General features: G+C 40.4%; 2 pseudogenes; both read right to left on the bottom strand.

Annotated features, from left to right (window-relative positions):
• Nucleotides 1–84: 84 nt before the first annotated feature.
• Nucleotides 85–11,817, bottom strand: LOC116862542 (annotated as a pseudogene).
• Nucleotides 11,818–12,435: 618 nt separating this feature from the next.
• The window catches only part of LOC116862541, a 28,986-nt pseudogene continuing 16,494 nt past the window's right edge, over nucleotides 12,436–24,927 (bottom strand).

Genomic DNA, 24,927 nt, shown 5'->3' with positions numbered 1-24,927 from the left:
GTGTAAGAGGATCCGGCCTCACGGAAGCGGAGTGATACCAAGCTTTGCACAGCACCACCCCGCCCTCTGTCGGTGAGCTCAACCCTAGCCTTTTCTCATCTTGGTAAGGGCTGGGCCGACATCTGAACCTAAGAGAAAGAAGCGCAATACAGAGAGAAGCAGACCAGTAGCAAAGGGTCTCAGGATTACTTGCCCTCTTTTAGGTTCTCCCCCAACCAAGCCTATATATTTTTTTCTTCTTGAATTGAAACGCATGCGGATATGGGGCGGTTTCATTACTGACTCCACGCCAGGCCGAGCATGCGGAAGGATACTGCAGGGTTGTGTTTATGCATTGACTTCTCCAAAGTCCTAGGCCTATATAACTAGGGGGCTTGGGGAAGGGATAAGAGCGTGGCGGGGAGGGTGGGGGAGCTCAAGACTGAGAGAAGAGGGTACGTTCTAATCTATTCCAAAAGTTGTGTCCTTCTATGAGAGAAGACCCTCCAAGCTGCTGCTCCAAGCACTGAATTCTCTGCACAAAATGGGCTACGGTGGGCTTGGCGTCTGGAAAACCACCCTGGTCTGACTTGCTGATCCATGTCAAATATCTTAATCTTTTATTTTTATTGTTCCTCTCTTCTACGGCTCTCATTTTATTGCCTACAATGTTGCTTGCACTGAAATAGTTGAAGGTAAGGTGGGAGAAAGATATAGGAGAATTAGTGATGGATAAGAGAAGCATATTAATACCAATCTACCCCTATGTGTACATATGCCATTCTCAAGCCCTGCCTCCCCTCCTGATGTCCACAATATTCCGTGGACCTAAATATGCATGGTCCTGAGCTTGTGCATGAGGAAAACAACTCTGCAGTCATGAAAGAGGTTTAATAGTTAAATAACTTTGTACCTGTAAACCACTTGTGCTGGAGGGTCTATAGTGGCCTTCACAAGTTTTTTCACTGTTGGTGGGCCATGGAAGAGAAGAAGGTGGGAAGGGGCTCCCACGGAGGCCTCACCACTGCCTTCTAAAAGAAAGCAGATCTCACCCTCTAACCCGAAAAAACAAACTACTGGCCTGTGCCATGTCTTTCTGCCACACTGCTTTTTTTTTTTCTCGTTTACACTGTATCATTTCCAGATCCCTACAGTTGCTCAAGAAAAAGGGCCTGTTTCTGTAAGGATCCAGATGGGGTCATGCAGTTCTCTCTGTCACCTCACACCCAGGTGTCAGGAGCTAGTTAGGAGAGGTTCTAGCTTCTCTTCCACACTCCTCTCTAAGGAAAAGGGATACTACCAATGTACTTCTCAAGACAGAACCTAGCTGCTCTCCTGACTCCTTTTCTCCCACCTGCCTAAGGAACATATTTGCTCTTTCTCCCTGAATATATAAAATTCTTTGAATTTCCATTCCAAGTAGTATCAGGAGGGAATTTGAATTATACTGTAAGTTCCACAAAGGAAGAGCCCCTTTCTCAGTCTTGGTTCACCACTGTATCCTCAGTGTCACACATGAAAGAAAGAGTAGTCAGTTAATAGTTGAAGGAGGTGAGGGCCACTGAGTCATGAGGATACCATGGTATCTTCTGATGGTTGTAGACCAATATCTGTTTATAAGTGTGTCTTTGTCTTTGATGTCTATAACCCCAGGACTTAGTCTAGAGTCTGTCACACAGGAGATGTTTTATATGTAATTTTTCCATGGAGGAAGGAAGAAATAGTTTACTAAAATATATTTTAGAAAGAAACATAGGGTATCTTAATATCTCATACTGTAATAATATTTGGTAGATACATATAATTTGGATTTGGTGGTTTGTTACTCTTTTTTTCTCCTCTATTGATGTTTATAATTATGCCTTACTAAGTTCCCGAATATATAGCAAACGCCTATGAATTTGTAACGGAAAGATAATGACCAACAATCCAATGGAAAAATAAATGAACTGACTGTTCATTAAAAAAACAAGTCAATGTTTTATAAGTATATAAGACAATATTTCATTTCACTGATAATGTAAATGCAAGTTATACTTACAGTGATAAATTGTTTCTCTTCTATCATATTGACAAAGAAAGAAAATTTGGAAACAAAGCTTATTGGAGAAGAAGTGAGAAAACTGGCATTCCTATATGTTACCAGTTGGAGTATAAATTGTTTCACCCTCTGTGAAGGTTATTTGGCAATGTTTATCAAAATGCAAATGCACATAACTATTGACCAGCAATTATCCTTTAAGAATCTATCCTAATGGGGATGCCTGGGTGGCTCAGTTGGTCTGCCTTTGGCGCAGGTCATGACCCCAGGGTCCTGAGATCGAGTCCCGCATGGGGTTCCCTGCTCAGTGGGGAGTCTGCTTCTTCCTCTACCTGCTGCTCCCCCTGCTTGTGCTCACTCTCTCTCTCTGACAAATAAATAAATAAAACCTTAAGAAAAATAACATCGACATACAGAAATCTGTTGCATTTTAATACACCAATAATGAAGCAGCAGAAAGAGAAATCAAGGAATTGATTACATTATAATTACACCAAAATCCATAAACTAAAAAAAAGAAAAAAATTAACCAAAGAGGTAAAAGATCTGTACTCTGAAAACTATAGAATACTGATAAAAGAAATTGAGTTGAAGAGGACACACACAAAAAATGGAAAAATATTCCATGCTAATGGATTGCAAAGAACAAATATTATTAAAATGCCTAGTCTACCAAAGCAATCTACACATTTAACGCAATCCTATCAAAATATCACCAGCATTTTTCAGAGAGCTAAAACAAACCATTCAAAAATTTGTACAGAATCACAAAAGACTCTGAATACCCTTTTCTTGAAAAAGATAAGCAATACTAGAGGCATCACAATTCTAGATTTCAAGCAATAGTACAGTGCTGTAGTCATCAAAACAGTATGGTACTAGCACAAAAACAGACACATAGATCAATGAAACAGAATAGAGAACCCAGAATTATACCCACAACTGTATGGCCAACTAACCTTCCAGAAAACAGGAAAAAATATCCAATTGAGAAAAGATAGTCTCTTCAACAAATGGTGTTGGAAAAACTGGACAGCATCATGCAGAAGAATGAAACTGGACCTCTTACAGAATACACAAAAACAAATTCAATATGGATGAAAGAGCTAAATATGGGACAGTAAACCATCAAAATCCTAGAGGAGAAAATGGCAGCAACCCATGCTGCCATGGGTTGGCAGCAACTACTCTAACCTCTGCAACAGCAGCTTCTTACTATACAGGTTTCAGGAGGCAAGGGAAACAAAAGCAAACATGAACTGTTGGGACTTCATCAAGATAAAAGGCTTCTGCGCAGCAAAGGAAATAATCAATAAAACTAAAAGGTAACCTATGGAATGGGAGAAGATATTTGAAAATGACATATATGATAAAGGGTTAGTGTGCAAAATCTATAAAGAACTTATCAAATTCAACACCCCCAAAAATAAATTATCCAGTTAAGAAATGGGCAAAAGACATGAATAGACATTTTGCCAAAGGAGACATACAGATGGCTAACAGACATATGAAAAGATGCTCAACATCATTCATCATCAGATAAGATACCACCTCCCACTTGTCAGAAAGGCTAAAATTAACAATACAGGGAACAACAGATGTTGGCCAGGATGCAGAGAAAGGGGAACTCTCTTACATTGTCAGTGGGAATGCAAACTGGTGCAGCCACTCTGGAAAACAGTGTGGAGGTTCCTCAAAATGTTAAAAATAGAACTACCCTATAACCCAGCAATTTTACTACTAGGTATTTATCCAAACACACAAAAAAATTCTGATTTGAAGGTGCACATGCATCCTGATGCTTATAGCAGCATTATCGACAATAGCCAAATCATGGAAAAGCCCAATATCCATTGACTGATGAACAGATAAAGAAGAAGTGGCATATATACACAATGGAATATTATTCTGCCATAAAAAATGAACACTTGCCATTTGCAACAAAGTAGATGGAGCTAGAACGTATTATGCTAAGTGAAATAAGTCTGTCAGAGAAAGACAAATACCATATAATGTCCCTCATTTCTGGAATTTAATAAACAAAACAGATGAACATAGGGAAGGAAAAAAAAGAGGGAAACAAACTGTAAGAGACTCTTAACTATAGAGAACAAACTGAGGGCTGATGGAGGGTGGTAGGCAGCAGAAGGCCTAAACAGATGATGGGTAAAAAAGAAGTCACTTGTCGACGTGGATGAACTAGAGGGTATTATGCTTAGCAAAATAAGTCAATCGGAGAAAGACAACTATCATATTATCTCCCTGATATGAGGAAGTGGAGATGCAATGTGGGGGTTGGGGGATTGGAAAAGAATAAATGAAACAAGATGGGATCGGGAGGGAGACAAACCAAAAGAGACTCTCAATGTCACAAACAAACTGAGGGTGGCTGGGGGGAGGGGGTAGGCAGAGGGTAGTGGGGTTATGGACATTTGGGAGGGTATGTGCTATGGTGAGTGCTATGAAGTGTGTAAACCTGGCGATTCACAGACCTGTACCCCTGGGGCTAATAATACATTATATGTTTATAAAAAAATAAAAAATTTTAAAAAAGGAGTCACTTGTGATGAGCACTGGATATTATACATAAGTGATAAATCACTAAACTCTACACCTAAAACCAATTTTACCATGTATGCTAACTAGAATTGAAATAAAAATATTGCAATATTTAACACAAAAGAGAGACAGAGTACCCAAATAAAATCACAACTGAAAGAGGAGAAATAACAGCCAACACAGAAATATAAAAGTTTGTAAGAGAACATTATGAAAAAATTAAATGCACCATTTATTGAAGAGACTGTTTTTTTTTTCCACTGTATATTTTTTCCTGCTTTTCTTGAAGATTATTTGTTGGAGAGGATGTGAAGAAAGGGGAACACTCTTACACTGTTGGTGGGAATGCAAGTCAGTGCAGCCACTTTGAAAAACAGTGTTGAGAATCCTTAAGAAATTAAAAATAGAGCTTCCCTATGACCATGAAATTGCAGATACAGATGTAGTGAAAAGAAGGGCCATCTGTACCCCAATGTTCATAGCAGCAATGGCCACAGTCACCAAACTGTGGAAAGAACTACGATGCCCTTCAACGGACGAATGGATAAAGAAGATATGGTCCATATGTGCTATGAAGTATTATGCCTCTATCAGAAAGGATGAATACCAAACTTTTGTATCAACATGAATGGGACTGGAAGAGATTGTGCTAAGTGAAATAAGTCAAGCTGAGACAATTATCATATGGTTTCACTTATTTGTGGAGCATAATGAATAACACGGAGGACATGGGGAGAGGGAGAGGAGAAGTGAGTTGGGGGAAACTGGAGGGAGAGACAAACCATGAGAGACTGGATTCTGAGAAACAACTGAGGGTTTTGGAGGGGAAAGGGGTAGGGGTTGGGTGAGCCTGGTGGTGGGTATTATGGAGGGCAGGTATTGCATGGAGCACTGGGTGTGGTGCATAAACAATGAATTCTAGAACAGTGAAAAGAAATTATTTTTAAAAAATGAAACAAAAAAAAAAGAAATAGAAAATTGAACATAGAAATTACCAGCAAGGAAATTGAATCAGTAATCAAAAACTCCCAACAACAACAACACAAAAGTCCAGGAACAGATGGCTTCACAGGCAAATTCTACAGAATATTTAAGTAAGAATTAATTCCTATTCTCTCAAAATATTCCCAAAAAAATGGAGGAGAAAGGAAAACTTCCAAATTCATTTTATGAGGCCAGTATTACCCTGATATCAAAACCAGATGAAGACACCACAAAAGAGAAATACAGGTCATTATGTCTGATTAATATACATATGACTGATGAACATACATGCAAAAATCCTCAACAAAATCCTAGCAAACTGAGTCCAACAATACATGAAAAAAAGCATTCATCACAATCAAGTAAGATTTATTCCTTGGAAGCAATCATGGGTCAATATTCACAAAGCAATCAATGTGATACATATCAATATGAGAAAGGATAAAAAACATATGATCATTTCAATAGATTCAGAAAAAGTACTTGACAAAGTACAACATCCATTCATGATTAAAAACCCTCAGCAAAGTAGGTTTAAAGGAACCTACCTCAACATCATAGTCAATGGGAAAATACTGAGACCTTTCCTGCTAAGGTCAGGAGCAAGACACGGGTGTCCACTCTTTCCACTTTTATTCAGTATAGTACTGGAAGTCCTAGCCACAGCAATCAGACAACAAAAATAAATTAAAAGGCATCCAAATTTTGAGGAAGTGGTAAAACTTACACTATTTGCAGATGACATAATAATATATATAGAAAATCCTAAAGACTTAACCAAAAAACTACTAGAACTGAAAATGAATTCAGTAAAGTTGCAGGATACTAAATCAATGTAGAAAAATATATTGCATTCTTATACACTAATAATGAAGTAACTTAAAGAGAAACTAAGAAAACAATCACATTTACAATTACATCAAAAACCATAAGAGGGGCACCTAGGTGGCTCAGTGGGTTAAGCCTCTGCCTTCGGCTCAGGTCATGATCTCACTGTCCTGGAATTGAGCTCCGCATCAGGCTCCCTGTTCAGCGGGGAGCCTGTTTCTCTCTCTCTCTCTCTGCCTGCCTCTCTGCCTACTTGTGATCTCTGTCTGTCAAAAAAGTAAATAAAATCTTAAAAAAAAAAACATAAGATACCTAGATCAAAAGCTTCTGCACAGCAAAGGAAACAGTCAACAAAACAAAGAGGCAACCCACAGAATGGGAGAAGATATTTGCAAATGACAGTACAGAAAAAAAGTTGATATCCAGGATCTATAAAGAACTCCTCAAACTCAACACACACAAAACAGACAATCATATCAAAAAATGGGCAGAAGATATGAACAGACACTTCTCCAATGAAGACATACAAATGGCTATCAGACACATGCAAAAATGTTCATCATCACTAGCCATCAGGGAGATTCAAATTAAAACCACATTGAGATACCACCTTATACCAGTTAGAATGGCCAAAATTAGTAAGACAGGAAACAACATTGTGTTGGCGAGAATGTGGAGAAAGGGGAACCCTCTTGCACTGTTGCTGGGAATGCAAGTTGGTGCAGCCACTTTGGAGAACAGTGTGGAGATTCCTCAAGAAATTAAAAATAGAGCTTCCCTATGACCCTGCCATTGCACTACTGGGTATTTACCCCAAAGATACAGATGTAGTGAAAAGAAGGGCCATCTGTACCCCAATGTTTATAGCAACAATGGCCACGGTCGCCAAACTGTGGAAAGAACCAAGATGCCCTTCAATGGACGAATGGATAAGGAAGATGTGGTCCATATACAGTATGGAGTATTATGCCTCCATCAGAAAGGATGAATACCCAAGTTTTGTATCAACATGGACGGGACTGGAAGAGATTATGCTGAGTGAAATAAGTCAAGCAGAGAGAGTCAATTATCATATGGTTTCACTTATTTGTGGAGCATAACAAATAGCATGGAGGACAAGGGGAGATGGAGAGGAGAAGGGAGTTGAGGGAAATTGGAAGGGGTGGTGAACAATGAGAGACTATGGACTCTGAAAAACAATCTGAGGGTTTTGAAGGGGCAGCGGTGGGAGGTTGGGGGAACCAGGTGGTGGGTATTAGGGAGGGCACGGATTGCATGGAGCACTGGGTGCGGTGCAAAAACAATGAATACTGTTACGCTGAAAAAAAAATTTAATAAATAAATAAATAAATAAATAAAAAAGACACATAGAACAATGGAACAGAATAGAGTCCAGAATGGACTCTCAAACCTATAGTCAACTAATTATCAAAAGCAGGGAAGAATACCCAATGGGAAAAACGTCTCTTCAACAAATGACTTTGGGAAAATTGGACAGCCACATGCAGAAGAGTGAAACATTTTCTTACACCATATTCAAAAATAGACTTAAAATGAATGAAAGAACTAATGTGAGACAGGAATCCATCACAATCCTTGAAAAGAACAAAGGCAGCAACCTCTTCAACTTTGGCCACAGTTAACTTCTAGTTAGACATGTCTCCAAAAGCAAAGGAAACAAAGGCGAAAGTGAGCTATTGGAATTCATCAAGTTAAAAGCTTTTGCACAGCAAAGGAAACAATCGAAAAAACTAAAAGACAACTTACAGAATGGAAGATTTTTACAAATGTTTTATCAGAGAAAGGGTTAGCATCCAAAATCTAAAAAGAACTTATCAAACTCTACACCCAAAGAATAAATAATTCCGTCAAGAAATGGGCAGAAGACATGAACAGACATTTCCTCAAAGAAGACATGCAAATGGGTAGTTCTATTTTCAACTTTTTGGGGAACCTCCATGCTGTTTTCCAGAGTGGTTGCACCAGCTTGCATTCCCACCAACAGTGTAGGAGGGTTCCCCTTTCTCTGCATCCTCACCAGCATCTGTTGTTTCCCGACTTGTTAATTTTAGCCATTCTGACTGGTGTGAGGTGGCATCTCATTGTGGTTTTGATTTGTATTTCCCTGATGCCAAGTGATGTGGAGCACTTTTTCACGTGTCTATTGGCCATCTGGATGTCTTCTTTGCAGAAATGTCTGTTCATGTCCTCAGTCTATTTCCTGATTGGATTATTTGTTCTTTGGGTGTTGAGTTTGCTAAGCTCTTTATAGATTTTGGATACTAGCCCTTTATCTGGTATGTCGTTTGCAAGTATCTTCTCCCATTCTCTCAGTTGTCTTTTGGTTTTGTTAACTGTTTCCGTTGCTGTTCAAAAGCTTTTGATCTTGATGAAGTCCCAATGGTTCATTTTTGCCCTTGCTTCCCTTTTCTTTGGCAACGTTCCGAGGAAGAAGTTGCTGTGGCTGAGGTCAAAGAGGTTGCTCACTGTGTTCTCCTCAAGGATTTTGATGGATTCCTTTCTCACATTGAGGTCCTTCATCCATTTTGAATCCATTTTTGTGTGTGGTGTAAGGAAGTGGTCCAGTTTCATTTTTCTGCATGTGGCTGTCCAATTTTCCCAACACCATTTGTTGAAGAGGCTGCCTTTTTTTCCATTGGACATTCTTTCCTGCTTTGTCAAAGATTAGTTGACCATAGAGTTGAAGGTCTATTTCTGGACTCTCTATTGTGTTCCATTGATCTATGTGTCTGTTTTTGTGCGAGGACCATACTGTCTTGATGATGACAGCTTTGTAATAGAGCTTGAAGTCCAGAATTGTGATGCCACCAACTTTGGCTTTCTTTTTCAATATTCCTCTCACAGAGACTCTTGTAGGTAATGTTCTCATGCTGGATCAGCAGAGGTGCCCCAACACCATAAGGTGCTTCAGTTAAGGCTTCTGAAATATTGGTTGCAATGGCATGATTGACAGGGTTATTTTTTGGGGGAGGCTATGTCTTTCTTGTACATGTAAACTCTTTTGGAACAGCTGGAGTTAAAGATGAGCAGGAGTTTGGTTTTGAGAGACAGAGTTTCAGGCATCAGCCACAGATGCCTCTGCCCTATTTCACTACATGTTCTTTTCTGATAAACAGATTCAATGGTTGAGTGTTAAATACTGTGGTTGAAAGAAATGACCTGCTCACAACCATCCACCCTCCTTCTCCCTCAATGTGAATCTCACAACAGCAGATGCTGTAGACAGGAAGGTTGTCTGTGTTTCTTTTCACCAGGGAAATTACTTTGGTGACCTGGTGAATGGCATGGGCAAGATAGCCCACGTTGTCCAAGGTGACCCCTGCCACAGAGATGTGGCCATCCTTTGTCATGTAGGTGGAGAACTCCTTGGCCAGCCTCTCCACCTGTTCAGGCTTTAGTCCTGTGAAACGAAACATGCCAATCTGGTCAGTGATGTGCTGGCAGCAGTGGAGGAAGCCCTCCTTCTTGAGGCTGGAGACCAGCTGAGTCCACATGCTAGTGATGTGGTGGCCCATGTCTGTTACTTCCTGCAACCATCGTTTTCACATGTCAGGGCTGGTTAGAATGATCAATGCAATCCAAATCCCACTGACTGGAGGGTTGGGATACATGGGAGAGGTCAAGATCTTCAACTGTGACTCCACTCTTTTGGCTTCATCAGTATCTTGATAGACCACAGTGAAGGTTCCCACATGCTCACTGTATAAGCCTGTGTTCTTCACGTAGGATTGGCAGAGAAAAACATTAATGCCCTGTTCAATGAAGATGAAGTGGCATGTATCCCAGGCATCCTTGTTGCCATCACCACTAGCAAAGCCTTGGTAGGCCATGCCAAAGAATACAAAGATATTGTTTTTCTTCACCACAGTTGCTATTTCCTTCCATTGCTCAGGTTGAAAGTCCATCCCTGTGGGATTATGGGCACAGACATGCAGAAGAACATTTTGCTGTAGCATTTTTGAAATGTCCTCTAGAGTGCTTATGAAGTCACAGCTACATGTCATGGGGTCTTAGTATCAACAACCATGCAACTGCATGCCAGCGTCCCTGAAGATAGGTGTATGATTTCCCTAGGATGGTTTGGGCAGAAAGACATCTCGGCTGAACTTAAAAAACCTTACAGTAAACTGTCTAATTCTCAAGGTCCTGGTTCCAGAAATGGCCTGCTTAGTGACATACTGGCTACTTTTCAAGACTTCATTGTTCTCATCCAGGGCTAGTTCTACAAATGCCTTGCAAAAGTCAGCAGCTCCCACGATGGACAGGTATTCTTTGTCTACTTTTTTTTTGCAGCAATCTTGATCTTTGCCTTCTGGATACTAGGGAGCACATAAGGCTTTCCATATCATCTGGGTAGGCACCATATTCCAATTTTTATTTATTTATTTATTTTTATTTATTTATTTATTTATTTTGCTGTTGGTGTCTCTCTTAAAGGCTTCTGTAACTCCCAGGATGGGCTCTGGGGGCCCCATCTCCACATGCCCACATGGATCCAGCAGGATCTGGCTCTGGTAGGAGTCATAGCAGTGAGGCCTGGGTGGAAAATAGTGGCAACACGAGACAGGATGCAGCTGAAGTGCAGGAGGGCTGTGGTGGGTGGTGAGAAAGCAGAGGGTAGCTACAGGAAGGAGCAGCAGGCACAGACATCTTTCAAAAGATTTTTATAGTAATTTATGTTTGTATATGGTGTGAGATAGGGGTACACACTGATTCTTTTGTGAGTGGAGGTCCAGTTGTTCCTTAGCCAGTTGTTGAAAAGACTATTCTTTTCGCTGAATGTTTTTAGCACTCTGGTTGAAAATAAATTGTCCATAAAGGTGAGGGTGTGTGTGTGTGTGTGTGTGTGTGTGCGCGTGCGCGCGTGTGTGTGTGTGTGACATTTTTTAATTCTATTAATTAATCTATATGATATATTTAAGTCAGTTCCATGTGGTATTGATAACTTTAGCTTAGTAGTAAGTTTTTTATGGAATTATGAGTCTTCCACCTTTGTTCTTCAAGAACATTTTATCTATTCTGGGTCCGTTGCATTTTCATATGAATTTTAGGATTAACTCATCAATTTCTAAAAGAAACAAGCTGGGATTTTGATATGGATTGCGCTGAATCTGTATATTATTTTGGGGTATATTGCCATCTTAACAATATTAAGTCTTCTGATTCAGGGGCATGGGATTCTTTCTACTTATTTAGGCCTCTTGAAATTTATTTCAACAATGTTTTGTAGATTTTGGAGTATACATTTTATATTTCTTTTGTTAAATTTGATTCCTAAGTATGTTATTTAATTTTTTTTATTGAAGTATTGTTGATACACATTGTTATAGTAGTTTCAGGTGTACAACATAGTGCTTTGACAAGTATATACATTATACTATACTCACCAAAACTGTAGCTACCATCTGTCCCTATACAATGCTATTATAATACATTGACCATATTTCCTATGCTGTACCTTTTAGCCCTGTGACTTATTCATTCCACAGCGAGAAGCCTGTACCTCCCACTCCCCTTCACCCATTTTGACCACCTCCCCTCCCTCCTCCCTTCTGGTAACCATCCATTTGTTCTCTGTATTTATGGGTCTATTTCCTAAGTATGTTATTTTTTAACATTATTATAAATGGAATTATTTACTTAATTTCATTTTCTGGCAGTTCATTACTAGTGTATGGTATTAAAATTTATTTGTGTATATTGATTTTGTATCCATTAACAATGTTGAATTTGTTTACTAATTCTAATAGTTTTTTGGTAGTTTCCTTAGGATTTTATATATACATGCTCATGTCATCTGAACATTATATTGTTTTAAAATTATTTACATATATCACAATAAATTAATATATATTTTTCATGAGCTTACTTTTTTGGAAGCACAACATCCAAATAGTTATTTTGTATAAATTAACTATAAGTTCCTATTATTAATTCCTTCACTCCTTCATTCCTCCCAGCTCTCTCCTATCCCTAGAGAATCTAAAGACTCACTTCTGAGACCACTGGAGGTTTGTCCTAGACTAAGCAGAGAAAGTCTGCATCATTTCCTGCTGTTTCTGGGAGAAGATAGGCATGCAGCTTGCAGAGGGTGAGGGAACTGGAATGGAGATGGCATTCTGAGTTTCTTTGGTCCTGGCATTCCCCACAATCAGTTCATCATTCACAATGCATAGACTAGAGAAAAGTTGAACCCTTAGATAACTGGAGAAATGGACAACCCTATCCCCAACAACCCTCTTGCTCCCATTGCCACTCAGCAAGCAGATTCCTTTCATATCACTGCTGTGCCTGATCTCTGGATTCCTTGGCTGGTACCGCTGGCCCACCCACAGAGATCATTTTTGGAAGGATTGTCTACCAGCTTCACTAGATTTATAGATTTAATTCTAATGTATTTACCTTTTACAGATACACAAGGAATGGATACTTCAATCCTCATTTTCAAAGTAAGACAGTGAGTCACTGAGGTATTATAATTTGACCAAGGTCACTCAGCTAGCTAGTGAGTGTTGAGGTCAAGAAAAGAATCTGGTGTTCTGACTCCAGAGTCCACACTCTTAACCATGATCCTAGACCTCTCCTTAGGTCTACCTGTTGGCTTTCCACTGAGGAAACTTCTAGGCTGTACCACTAGATTCCTACAACATTGTCCTCAGACTGGGATGGGTGTTTGTTCCATGTTGTACATACAACACAGCACTTACCTGGAATTGCTATCAGAAGTCAAGATGAAGGTCAGGGTGAAAGCATAGACAGAACCTTGAGAATTTCTTTCTACTTCAATGAGAACAAACAGCAATATCCCCTTAGAGTTGTATATATTTTTCACACAAGCAGTATTCCCCTTTCAGGGACTTACTTGATAGTCTTGCAGTACCCTGATGGGAGCCAGACAGGGACAGTTTTTCACTGGAGATAGGAGGGTGTTTCAAGGACTGAGAGGGTAACAGTAGGGATAATCAACTCCCAGGGGTAGGACCCCCAACATGTATCAGATCCTTTGACAAATTCATGTTCACTTCATTCATTTTTTAAAGCAGCCCAAGATAAGCGTATTACTAGCCTGTTTTGCAAGTGAGGAAACTGAAAGATTAGATAATAAGCTCAAGGTCACCAAGTAAGGAACTGAGATGAGAGCTATAAAATGCCACAGCCTGTGCCTCTAACATGTGAGCTGTGTTGAGTCAGAAAGGCATGGATTTGTGTCAGACCAGGATAGTCTGGAGGCAAGGTGGGGATGGGAGAACACAAAGGAATCAAAAGGGAAGGGAAAGGATTGGAAGGGAAGGAGAGGGGAGGGGAGGGGAGAGAAGTGAAGGGAAGGGGAAGGAAGGGAAGGGGAAGGGAGAAGGGGAGGGGAGGGAGGGGAGGGAAGGGAAGGGAAAGGAAAGGGAGGGAAGGGGAGGGAAGGGAAGGGAAAGGAAAGGGAGGGGAGGGAAATGGAGGGGAGGGGAGGGGAGGGGAGGGGAGGGGAGGGGAAGGAGTAACTTGGAAAGCTGGGAAAATTGGGAGGTAGTCCAGCCAGGGGAAGGATATAGTGAGATATCTGGGGAGGGGACTCTATAGATCCGTACCTTCCTTAAAAACCCCATTGACATAAAAACAGCATTGTTTCCTGAAAGGCAAGAACAGTTACTAAGGCTCTCAGTATCCTTCTGAACCTCTTACCCATTCTGAATTTCTTGGTCTGCCCAAGGGAGGAAACACCTGTTCAGCATCTGGATGCTCAGGTCCACCACATAGGAGTTAAGGCAATGCTGAGTTTTAGGCAACATATTGAGGGAGTCAACAATGTCATATTTTGCATGTTTTAGCAGCTGAACCTGCAGGTTTGTGGGAGAAACAGAAAGAAACCTCAGGCCCTTGGCCCCTGTATATGTTCTCTTCATGCCCCTTTTTCCATGCTGATCTTCTTGCTTTTCACATTTATCGGGGTTCTTGACCTTCTTAATATCCCTGCTGTCCTTGAAGTATTCTTCCAAACTGTTTCTAGGGGGAAAAAAGAGGAAAGGGAGGTAGTGGTTAGGCAGTGTAGATGTTTCCAGAAGCTGATCTGTGTTTGCTGGGGAGACACATGGCCCAGGAACAGAGTCTGAGCTGTGATACTCACAAGGTTGCATCTTCAAGGTTGAAGGGAATGGTCAGGGAAAAGCACCCCCCATTGTGGTAAGCACTGAGAAGATCCTATCAGTCTCCTGAGTCATAGATCAAGTAACACATGAAGAGGAACAAAGATAGTAAATAGGCTATCTCTGTAGTTTGGGCCCCCATGGGGACTTGAAAGCTCCCCTCAACCCATGAGCAGAGCTATGCTTGGGTGGCCCATTCCAGCCCTGTTCCGCCTTATGGTCCCAAGGGTACTTACTGAAGCAGGAATTGAAGGATTAAATTCTTAAGAATCTCAGATCCTTTATAGCTTTCCTGGAATCAAAAGACACCTTGAAACTATGTGGTAGACAAAGACTCCCTTGCAACATCCCAAATCATGCTTGGTTCATCCTCACCTTACAGGGCATTAGAGGCTTCAATGCAAATTACAGTTCTTGTTCGTAACACCTGGCCGTCCTGAGGAAGGGAAGAGGAAATCAGAAGTGGAGACCACGGAGGTTGTAATAGGTGAAAAAGGGCATGTATAGGCACAGGGGGGAAAAGAGCCAGAGGTCATGGGTGAAATAGCTCCCAATATTCTATCAGCAAGACTACAGTAGGAGTCTTCAACATACGATCCTATAAATCTCCATTATTATATGCAACTTTGGGTAAATATGTAAATGACTGTGTGTGTGTGTGTGTGTGTGTGTGTATATATACATTTTCCAGGAAGAACAGTCATGCTCTTGTCAGGATTCTATATACCTCAATGGGCTAAGGGTCAGATACAAAAATATAACCTGTATAAGTCCCCAAAAGCTTCAGGGCTGGTGTGGAGGTCATCAATGTTAATAGGAGGAGACAATGATGAGTGTAGGCACCTACAAGACATAACAATGTGGAGAAGCAATCCTTGATGGCACTGTTAAAGACCAAAAATAGAAATAAATGAATTGCAGTTTAGGTTGTAAAGGTTCTCCGTCTTTCCTTCTTCCTGGGTAACTCCCACCTAGACTGCCCTGACTCCCTTCTTCAGTGCCACCAAAAGCCCAGGCTTCAGGGCTGCATTCCCCTCCCCATCTCCCTTCCTTCCTCCAACTATCCACTAAAGGCTCCAGAAAGGAAAGGGAATGGGGTGGAAAACTTGTGCTCTGCTACCTCCTAGGGGTGCAGCATTCTGCAGGACCATGATACCCCCCAGGGATGGCCCAGAATATTGGAGCAGGGAGGTAAGTGAGGCAAGACCTAAGAGGCAGGGAGGGAGAGGGATGTGGATGAAGACAAAAGAGGGAGTGAAGGTAAGAGGGGAGATGTAAGAGAGACATAGGGAGCAGAGACAAAGAAGGAAGAGAAAGCAAAGCAAATGGAAGGGAAAGAAGCTCTACCCTGGTGGTGAGAGTCAGGGAAGAAGAGAGAAGGAGAAAACAGGTCCCTGGCTGCAGCCCTTTCCTTCATCTGCCCTGATTGGCCCTGGCACACAAGGAAGGAATGGAAAACATGTAGTGTTGGTCTGGGGGTCTACTGGTGCTAGCTGAAACTTTGTCACCTGTGTGAGCTCAGTCTGAGATGGGGATGGGGAACAAGGCAGCCGTGGGAGCAGGAGACATTCCCCAGGAGTAGAGGATGAAGCCCCAGGTCAGAATGGAGCTGAGGGTGTGGGGAACCCTCTTATGATCACCACCTTCCCTCCTGATGGCCCCAATGCACCTGTGTTTCTCTGAGTCAGTTCCTAGCCTGAAGGATTATTGTCATGTCAGGTTGCCCAAGGCTTCTCTGAAGGACCAGTCAGGATGATGTTATATGTGGAGGGAAGAGAGGAAGAAGTGCATCTGAGAGGCCTGTCCTCTCTCCTCAAGGACCTCTGCCCTCTACCTTCCATTACTGCTTCAGAAAACTCTCTGCCCACTGGCAGTCACCCATTTCTGGCTCCCCGATTCAGGCAACCCTGGTTTCTCCCAAGGAAGGCCCAGTTCCTAACATTGGGCCAGAGGAACAGGACCTTGAGGAAGAGCCTCCCCACCCACCCCCAGGACCTTGGCCCTCAGCATGGGGCAGGCAGCCTAGAATTAGAGAGGGGACCCATTTGTTTCTCCTCTTGGGGTGAGGAGGGAAGCCCAATCTCAACAGGGAGTAGGAAGGCCTGTCTCAGCATGAGGCCATGGGATGGAGGACCCTTGTCATTTCAGGTATTTGCATCTGGCTCAAGGTGATCACTTCTGGTCCTGGAGAGGAGGACCAGTGCTTCCTGGAGCATTCTCATGGGAAGAAATGCTAAAGACAGTTGGGTGCAGAGTGGGGAAACAGCCCAGATCAGAAGAACAAGTGAGCAGATCATTGGAAGGAAAAGACCTCTAAGCACAGGTAAGGGACACAGAGAGAGGAGAGAGGGGACCCCCTCCTAGAGGGGGTAATTCAGGCTCCTAAGTTACAAAGTTCCCCAGGAGGGGTGACAGAAGTTACTACAGACATTACACAGGTGGACTGGTTTGGGAAGATGCCACACAGAGGGTTCTCTTTTAGCCACAGCTCTTCAAGCTTCAGCCCTTTCATCTTGCCTAACTCCCAGACTGATGGTACCTGAAAAATATGGGAAAGAAACTAGAAAAATATCCCAGGAATAGACACCTGGGCCCTCCTTCTGCTCTGGTATCTTCTCCTGACTCCTCTCATCACTCTGATGAGCACTACCACCCACTGTCAACCCCAACTTTAATCTGGTTCTCTCTTCCCAACTCATTTTTGGAGAGGTTCAGGATATTTACTGTGGGGACCATCTGTAGAATGTCAGACAAGCCATCCAGCTGGTAAAGTTTGTTCTTGCACAAGTTCAAGGACAAAAGTTTTGGGGGAAGAACTTAGAGTGACAGTTACTATCCATGGCCTCAGAGACAAATCTTCCCTCTACACCCTGTGTTCCACCCTCTACCATAATACCAGCAGTGGACATAAGGCTTCACCTCGGGGAAATTCTCTTTGATTATCTGCAGGGTGGCAGCCATGTAGTTTCTTCAATTCAGGATTATATCTATATCATGGTCCATCAACTTTTCAAAAAGATGAGAGGAGGCATCAGAAGACTGAGAGGGATCCAGGGCCAGCACCAACCTTTCCCTCATTACCATTCTTTAGTCTCCCTTCCAGGCAGACCCCTAGAATAGCAGTTATTTGCTATCAGTTGCACCTGGGTCAAAGTGGAGTTTATGGAGGTCAAGAGCTTTATGGGAGATATACAGCATTTGCTCATGGTCAGCTGCAGAGAAACATGGGGACAGCCACTGTGAGTCTGTCATGGTGATAGGGAAATTGGGAGCTGGGGGAAGAAGAGGTAGGTCTGGGTATGGCATACAATGGACCTTGAGTCTTCATTACCTTTAGCTGCTCCATTTCTTCTGGCTCCAATTTATTCTGTATAGAGTAGGGTACAGCAGAGGGATTGACATGCATAGATAGCTATAAGAAGGAGAGGTGGGGTAAGCACTAAAAACTCTCATTTTAAGATGACTGGCCACTGGCCTGTCTTTCTGCACTGGAACTAGGCATGGGTAATATCCCTAACACATACCTTTTGATTTTTCTCATCACAAATCTTGTAGTTGGTATCATTCAATGCAGAGGCAGCACTAACATCCTGAATAAAGAACTGGGCTTGGTCTTTAAAGTAATGGAACTACAGGGATTGAAGGCAACAGCAAGTGTCAGAGGTCAGTGGCTCCTGCTGAGTTATCTCCCCCTCTTCCCTGTGCCCACTCATCTGGCTTCACCATCCTCTCTTACATTGACCATGGTAAAGGGGACACTGAAATGGCTTTGGATTGAATTTATTAGCCATTTCTTGTTATACTTTATTCCATACGGAATCTAAGGATGAATCTAAGGGAAAAAGGGAGACAACATGGCATTAAGACTGTAGAATAACCTAAATTGGTGTTCTATTCCAACCTTCCACTGAGCTTTAAAAGGTTTCCAATGTCGGGACTATTGACATGATTTTAACTTTTTCTTTTACCAGACATGGATTTTTCTAATTTTCCATTCTCCCTATTTGAATATTTAACTCCCAAATAATCAAATTTAGATATTTAGAATGATTTTCCTTTAATAAGGTTCCAGGAAATCCTACGTATTGAAAACCCTACGTGTTCCTCTGACAAGGAATTTGGAGAGTATATACCTCCTCACTCAGCTTGAGCCAAACTGTGGCATCTGGTGAGGAGTTGCTCCGTATCCTTGGCAGTAGTTTCCCCTTTGCCTTTAGTCAACTTCCTGTGACCTCCCTTCAGTCAACCTGTTCCTTCTGAATTGTTTGTGTAAACATACCCTTAGATGATCAAAGATGTTAACTCCTTTTGTCCTCAACAAAGTTCCTAGCATCTCTATATAAGACCAACACAACTCCCGTTGATCTGCCTCTCCTGCACATTCCCTATTTTTTGGTCAGGATACTTACTGTGATCCTGAACCAGCCCCCTGAGCTTCCATCCTGTGTGCTCTCCATATCCCTCTCTTGAAATGTTCTGTCTTGGAATTCATTATGCAATTTCACACTGCTTTGTTGGATTGGAAAGTAGAGAGAGTGTTGTGGAGAAGTTGTTGGTAGAAGGGGTGTCCATAAATACATAGAAATGCTACAAAACTTTCTATATACTCTCACCTCAATAATGCCAGGCCTACAATTAGAATTGCTCAGTTGTTATTCCAGTTCTATCACTTTTCACTTTCAGTGAGAGAAGAAAAATACTATGGAGAACAAAAATATTTCAGAGTCACAGGGGGTGATTGTTGTAAATTAGGCTGCCTGATCACTTACTATCTTATTTGGGAGTCTTATTGGGGACACCTCATTGCCATCTTTCCATTGTCCTCCTGAAGATGGGAAGGATGAAGCTCATATCCACATGTTCATAATGAAGATTCCCTTTGCCAAAATTATCCCAGGAAGAATCTTTGCCTTTATTTTTTTAAGGAGAGCTACCATCATTTTAATTTTAAATAAAAATAAATTTAAAATGAAATTAATTTCAAAATTAAGAAAAAAACATACAAATTTGAAGACACATCAGTGGTCTCATACTATATACCTCATCTTCGTCTAACAGCATGGTAGGGCAAGTGAAGTGTTAACCTACCTGGATAGAATAATCATACAAACCCCACAAAGCAAATTTCTCTACCTGTCTAGATATGGGAGCTTTATTTGACAGATGGCATAATCAGGAAGGAAATCATGAAGTAGAAGGTAACTATGTAGAACCATTTAGAAAATAGAGTGGTATTCATAAAGAACAGAAGTATGAACATTCATGAGTTATACACTAGAAAGGCATCTGAATCTTGCCTTCTTTCAGACCTCTTTAATCTAACAACTTCACCACAACCTGGAAGGCAACCTCTCTCTCACCTCCCAAGTCCAATAAACTATAAAGCTGATTTCATTAACATCAGCAAGCTGTACTTTCTTTTTTAGTATAGTACAAGCTTTAATGTCAGGTGAGACTGATGTAAACTGTCCCTCTCTTTCTAATCTTGCTCTCAACAATATTCTGAAGTATCTGGAATGAGTTTTCTTTTGTTCAGCCTGACATGTTGTGGGGAATTGGCTACAAGCTGTCACGGTCCTTGCAGTCAAGGGAGTTTTGCCAAGGACTATCTCCCTCAATCCCAGCAGTTCACTCACTATTTGATTAGGCTTACATAAGCACTCTGGGTCAAGGTGACATGGTCCTTGAGCTCCTCTGTAAATATGCTTGAGTAAACTCATTTTTTTTTTTAAGCAAGGCCATGAGGTGTGAATTGTGGTCCTCTGACCTTGAGCTCCTTGATAAACATTCTTGTTATTGAACTATAAAATAAAGTCTCTCATGTATGTTGGGGCTCCACGGGTCATCAGCCCATGGAGACCTCCCGATCTGGACTTGAAGCCCAACAAAATGTTAAAAGGTGAGTTTTCTTAATTTCCCACTATTCTCTCTTGGTCTTCCCTGGGACTTCTCGTGCTGGTCCACGACAAAATGTCCTTCAGCTCAGGAGACCATTATTTCTAACTTCTAGGTTTTTTTAATTTTTTTTAATTTGACAGAGAGATCACAAGTAGGCAGAGAGGCAGACAGAGAGAGAGAGAGGAGGAAGCAGGCTCACCCCCGAGCAGAGAGCCCGATGCAAGGCCCAATCCCAGGAACCTGGGCCCACGATCTGAGCTGAAGGCAAAGGCCTTAACCCACTGAGCCACACAGGCGCCCCTAACCTCTAGGTTTTAAAACAAGGATCTGAACAATGAACTGGAATGATAGATGTCAACTACAATTTCCAAGTATTTACTTTTCTGTTTGCTTTCTGTTGTTGATATATAGTTTGATTCCATATAGTCAGAGAACGTACTCTTTATCTTGGTTCTTTTACATTTATTGAGGTTTGTTTAATGGCCCAGAAGATGGTCTATCTTGATGAAGTTGCATGGGAACTTGAAAAAATGTATACTCTGTTGTTGTTGGGCAGAGTATTCTGGTATATGTCATGTAGATTATGCTACTGTATTGATTGCATTATTCAGCTCTTCAATATTGCTGATGATTTTATCTCTAGTAATTCTATTACTTCCTGAAAACAGGTGTTGAGACCCCAACAATAAGTGTGGATATGGTCATTTCTCCTTTCAACCTCATCAGTTTTTACTTCATGTACTTTGAGATTCAGTTGTTTTGATGTGTACACATTAAAGATTGTTTGGTCTTGCTGATGGATTTATCCTTCTACCATTTTGTAATATCCTCTATGCCTCTAATTTTCTTTGTTCCAAAATCTACTTTATCGGATATCATGGCCTTGGGTATGGATATAAACTTTTTTTTTACTTTAGAAATAAATTTTAATGGAATTCAAATTTACAGGATCCCAAACATGTGGTTTTTTTTTAATATTTCACACTATTCACTCCTTCAGTTTTTCTTTTTTGGACCCCACACTTGCCACCACAACATATCTAATTCATTATGTGGCAAGATTTGGAAATTTTTTTCTGGAATCTACAGAAATAAGATTGTTGCAATTATCTCTCCCAAAGTAGGGTCGCTAAGGGTATCTATATTTTACTATTCAGAGGAATTCAGCTGAAACAATGTACCAGTTGGTAGTAATACTAGTGGTTTGGGGGGAGGGAGGATTAAGGCAATTAGATGGTTAGGAACCAGATTTTCTTGGGTTTTAACATTTAAGTTTCTCTAAGTTTGTGTGTTGTACATTGTATATTAATTACTCCACATTATCTCAGAGCATGCTTATGAGTAAAGATCTATTCATTCCTGGTCACTCCATGATGCACTAATTATGAACAGGCCCTGGATTAACTCCTTTGGGAAGTGGTTACTTTCACAGTGTGACCCGCTGTCAGAAAAGTCCTGTTACTCGCAACTTCTGATATTTTCATTGTATGGCACATGGAAGTGAAATTAAAGTATTTCAACCAGAAGTTCCATGTGCTTAGTGTCCAAAACTTGGAGTTAGCCTAGAGTACTCTCTTTCTCTCATACCTCACACCAAACTTATCAAAAAATTCTCTTGGCTTGCCCTCAAAATATGTACAGTCTAGTTACTTCTTACCCCCTCTATTGCTACTAACCTGGTTGTTACCAACATCAGTCTTCTGTATTATATTGCCTTCCAACAGGTCCCTCTGTTTTCACCCATGCTCCCTCACTATTTTTAACTCAGCCAGCAAAGTGATATTTTAAAGCATAAGTCAAAACTTGTCAGTCTTTTGCTATAGAGGACTTGAAGCCCAACAAAATGTTAAAAGGTGAGTTCATCATGATAACAGCAACAAAAAGAAACCTTGTTGTTGACATTTGGAGAAGGTCAGTAAATCAAATTAGTTTCATGAAAACTTATAAAGAAGAAGAATCAAATATTTATTCTTTTTTCTGTATAAGGTGTATATAAAGATAGCAAATTTATTGATGATGGAGTTTCTTTTTATAAGTGTATTCTAGCTAATATAAGAAGGCATGATAGAATTTGAGCATCATCATTTTAAAATTCTTAAGTAAGGAACCTACACAATGGTGATAAATGGCTGGTAAATATCACACACACACACACACACACACATCAGACATCATGTGTTATGTTATAGGCACTGTCTATGAAGAAATCTTGTCAAAAGGATCAAAGCTGTGTCTAATCAAGACTTTTAAGTCCTTGGGGTGCCTGGGTGGCTCAATGGGTTAAAGTCTCTGCCTTCGGCTCAGGTCATGATCTCAGGGCCCTGGGATTGAGCCCCGCATCAGGCTCTCTGCTCAGCAGGGAACCTGTTTCCCTCTCACTCTCTGCCTGCCTCTCTGCCTCCTTGTGATCTCTGTCTGTCAAATAAATAAATAAACTCTTTAAAAAAAAAGACTTTTAGGTTCTTGTTTCAGCATTAAGATGCAATGACAGTTTCTTTAACAAACAAATGAGGGGAAAAGATATGTGAATATATTCGGTGTTTTATGTTTGTATGCTATTGGGATATATTATGCATTTATGCAGATATAGATATCTGCATTTATATATAGATATATATAAAATATGATCATCAGCAAAAAATCTCTTTAACCAGCACTTTTTATTTAACAAAATTTTTATGCCATTGTATGTTCAGAAATATTTAATAGATTTTTATTATTTGTCAAATTAATATGCTTTTTCTCTAAAGACATTGTAGAAATTAAAACTAATGTAACTTATTCACCAGAGAAAGAACTGAGGGCTTAATTTCATTGAGCTGGAAGCTCAGGAAAAAATAAATAACATTAATTTGAAACATACCTTTTTTATATTTTAAAAATGTAGAAATAATAATTTCTTATTTTCATATAATTAGTACATTAGATTATCATTTCAGTTAAAATCTTAATTGTCACAAACATTAACCTACTAATACAGTTTCAAAATTTTTTTAAAGATTTTGTTTATTTATTTGACAGAGAGAGAGAGATCACAAGTAGGCAGAGAGAAAGAGGAGGAAGCAGGCTCCCCTCCAAGCAGAGAGCTGGATACGGGACTCGATCCCAGGACCCTGAGATCATGACCTGAGCCGAAGGCAGAGGCCCAACCCACTGAGCCACCCAGACGCCCTACAGTTTCAAATTTTAACAAATCCAAGGTTTTGCTACAATAAGCTAATATGAAAAAGATTATATACACATTCTATATATTTTATTGTTTTCCATGTAATAATTCCCATAAGTAGATTATTTTGGTCAAAACAGGAATATTACCAATTTTAAGAAATTTTTATAAGTAACACATATATATATGTATATATATATATATATATTTTTTTTACACCTCTTTGCATGCTAATCAACAGTGAGAGACGGAGTCTATTTACTCACCAGTCCACCTCAAATTTAAAGAGTTTGCATTCTGATTAGACAATTATCTTTTAATTTATATTCAGAATAACATTGCCTCTAATAAATATATGTATTTATTTAAAACAGGAAGATATGAAAAAAAAACAGGAAGATATAGTGGAGTGGGGATCCAGAATCTATTGTCAGTGGAATGGTTGAAATATGAGAGTGACTGACCTGAGGGCCTCAGAAAAAGGAGCAAATAGTCAAAAATAGGGGGATAAGATGATGATGTGTGCTTGTAATATAATAAAACAAGAAAATTATCTGAGGTACTGACTCCATGCTGGCCAGACACATCCATCTGGAAAACTTAATGGAAAGCATATTACATGTGTTTTCCTGTTCTTGTTACCTTATTTTCCAGACATTAGAGAAAGCACAGTGCAGAAGATAATGATTATAAGGACTATGCCAAACTAAGCATGAAAAAAGAAATAAATTTAGAGTTTTGTTTCCAGCACTTACAGATGAGCTAATTTGAACCAAACTTCCAACTAAGAACAACTAGAAAATGTAAAAAAATCATTTAAAATAAAATACTATTTGAAGGCATCAAAGAGCTTGCCATGCTATAAGATGCTATGGAGCAAAGATCAGAGGGTAAAAGAAAATCCAGAAGGCAATCCCAATGTTTGAGGCTACTTCTCTTTGAGCAGCAATTGATGATTCCTAAGGAGACACATAAAATGCTTAAATGCTGGCAAATTTGTGGCAGATTTTCTACAGAGTCATAAGGTTAAGTATATAAATGTTGAAAGTGGGGCTTCCAGGGAGAGGAGATCCTAGCAAACCACTCAGGCTTAAGTAGGGACCTCCAAGAACTATAGAAGTCAAGTAAGGGCAAATTGAAACTAGATCAGTCCTCTAAGGGACTGAAGTCCAGATTGATAATCTCAACCACCAATGGGATTAAACGTATTTGGGGTTGTTTGTTGCTGTCTGACAGTTTATCAGGGAAAACAAACAAGTGAAAAAAACTTTTTTCATGAAGAACAATAACTTCATTCTAGGACTGAAGTAAATAAATCC

This window comes from Lontra canadensis, unplaced genomic scaffold (genome assembly GCF_010015895.1).
Source record: "Lontra canadensis isolate GAN:19392208 unplaced genomic scaffold, GSC_riverotter_1.0 scaffold255, whole genome shotgun sequence".
Classification (NCBI taxonomy): Eukaryota; Metazoa; Chordata; class Mammalia; order Carnivora; family Mustelidae; genus Lontra; species Lontra canadensis.
Note: the sequence above shows the minus strand (reverse complement) of the source record. Positions and strands in the feature narration are given on the sequence as shown.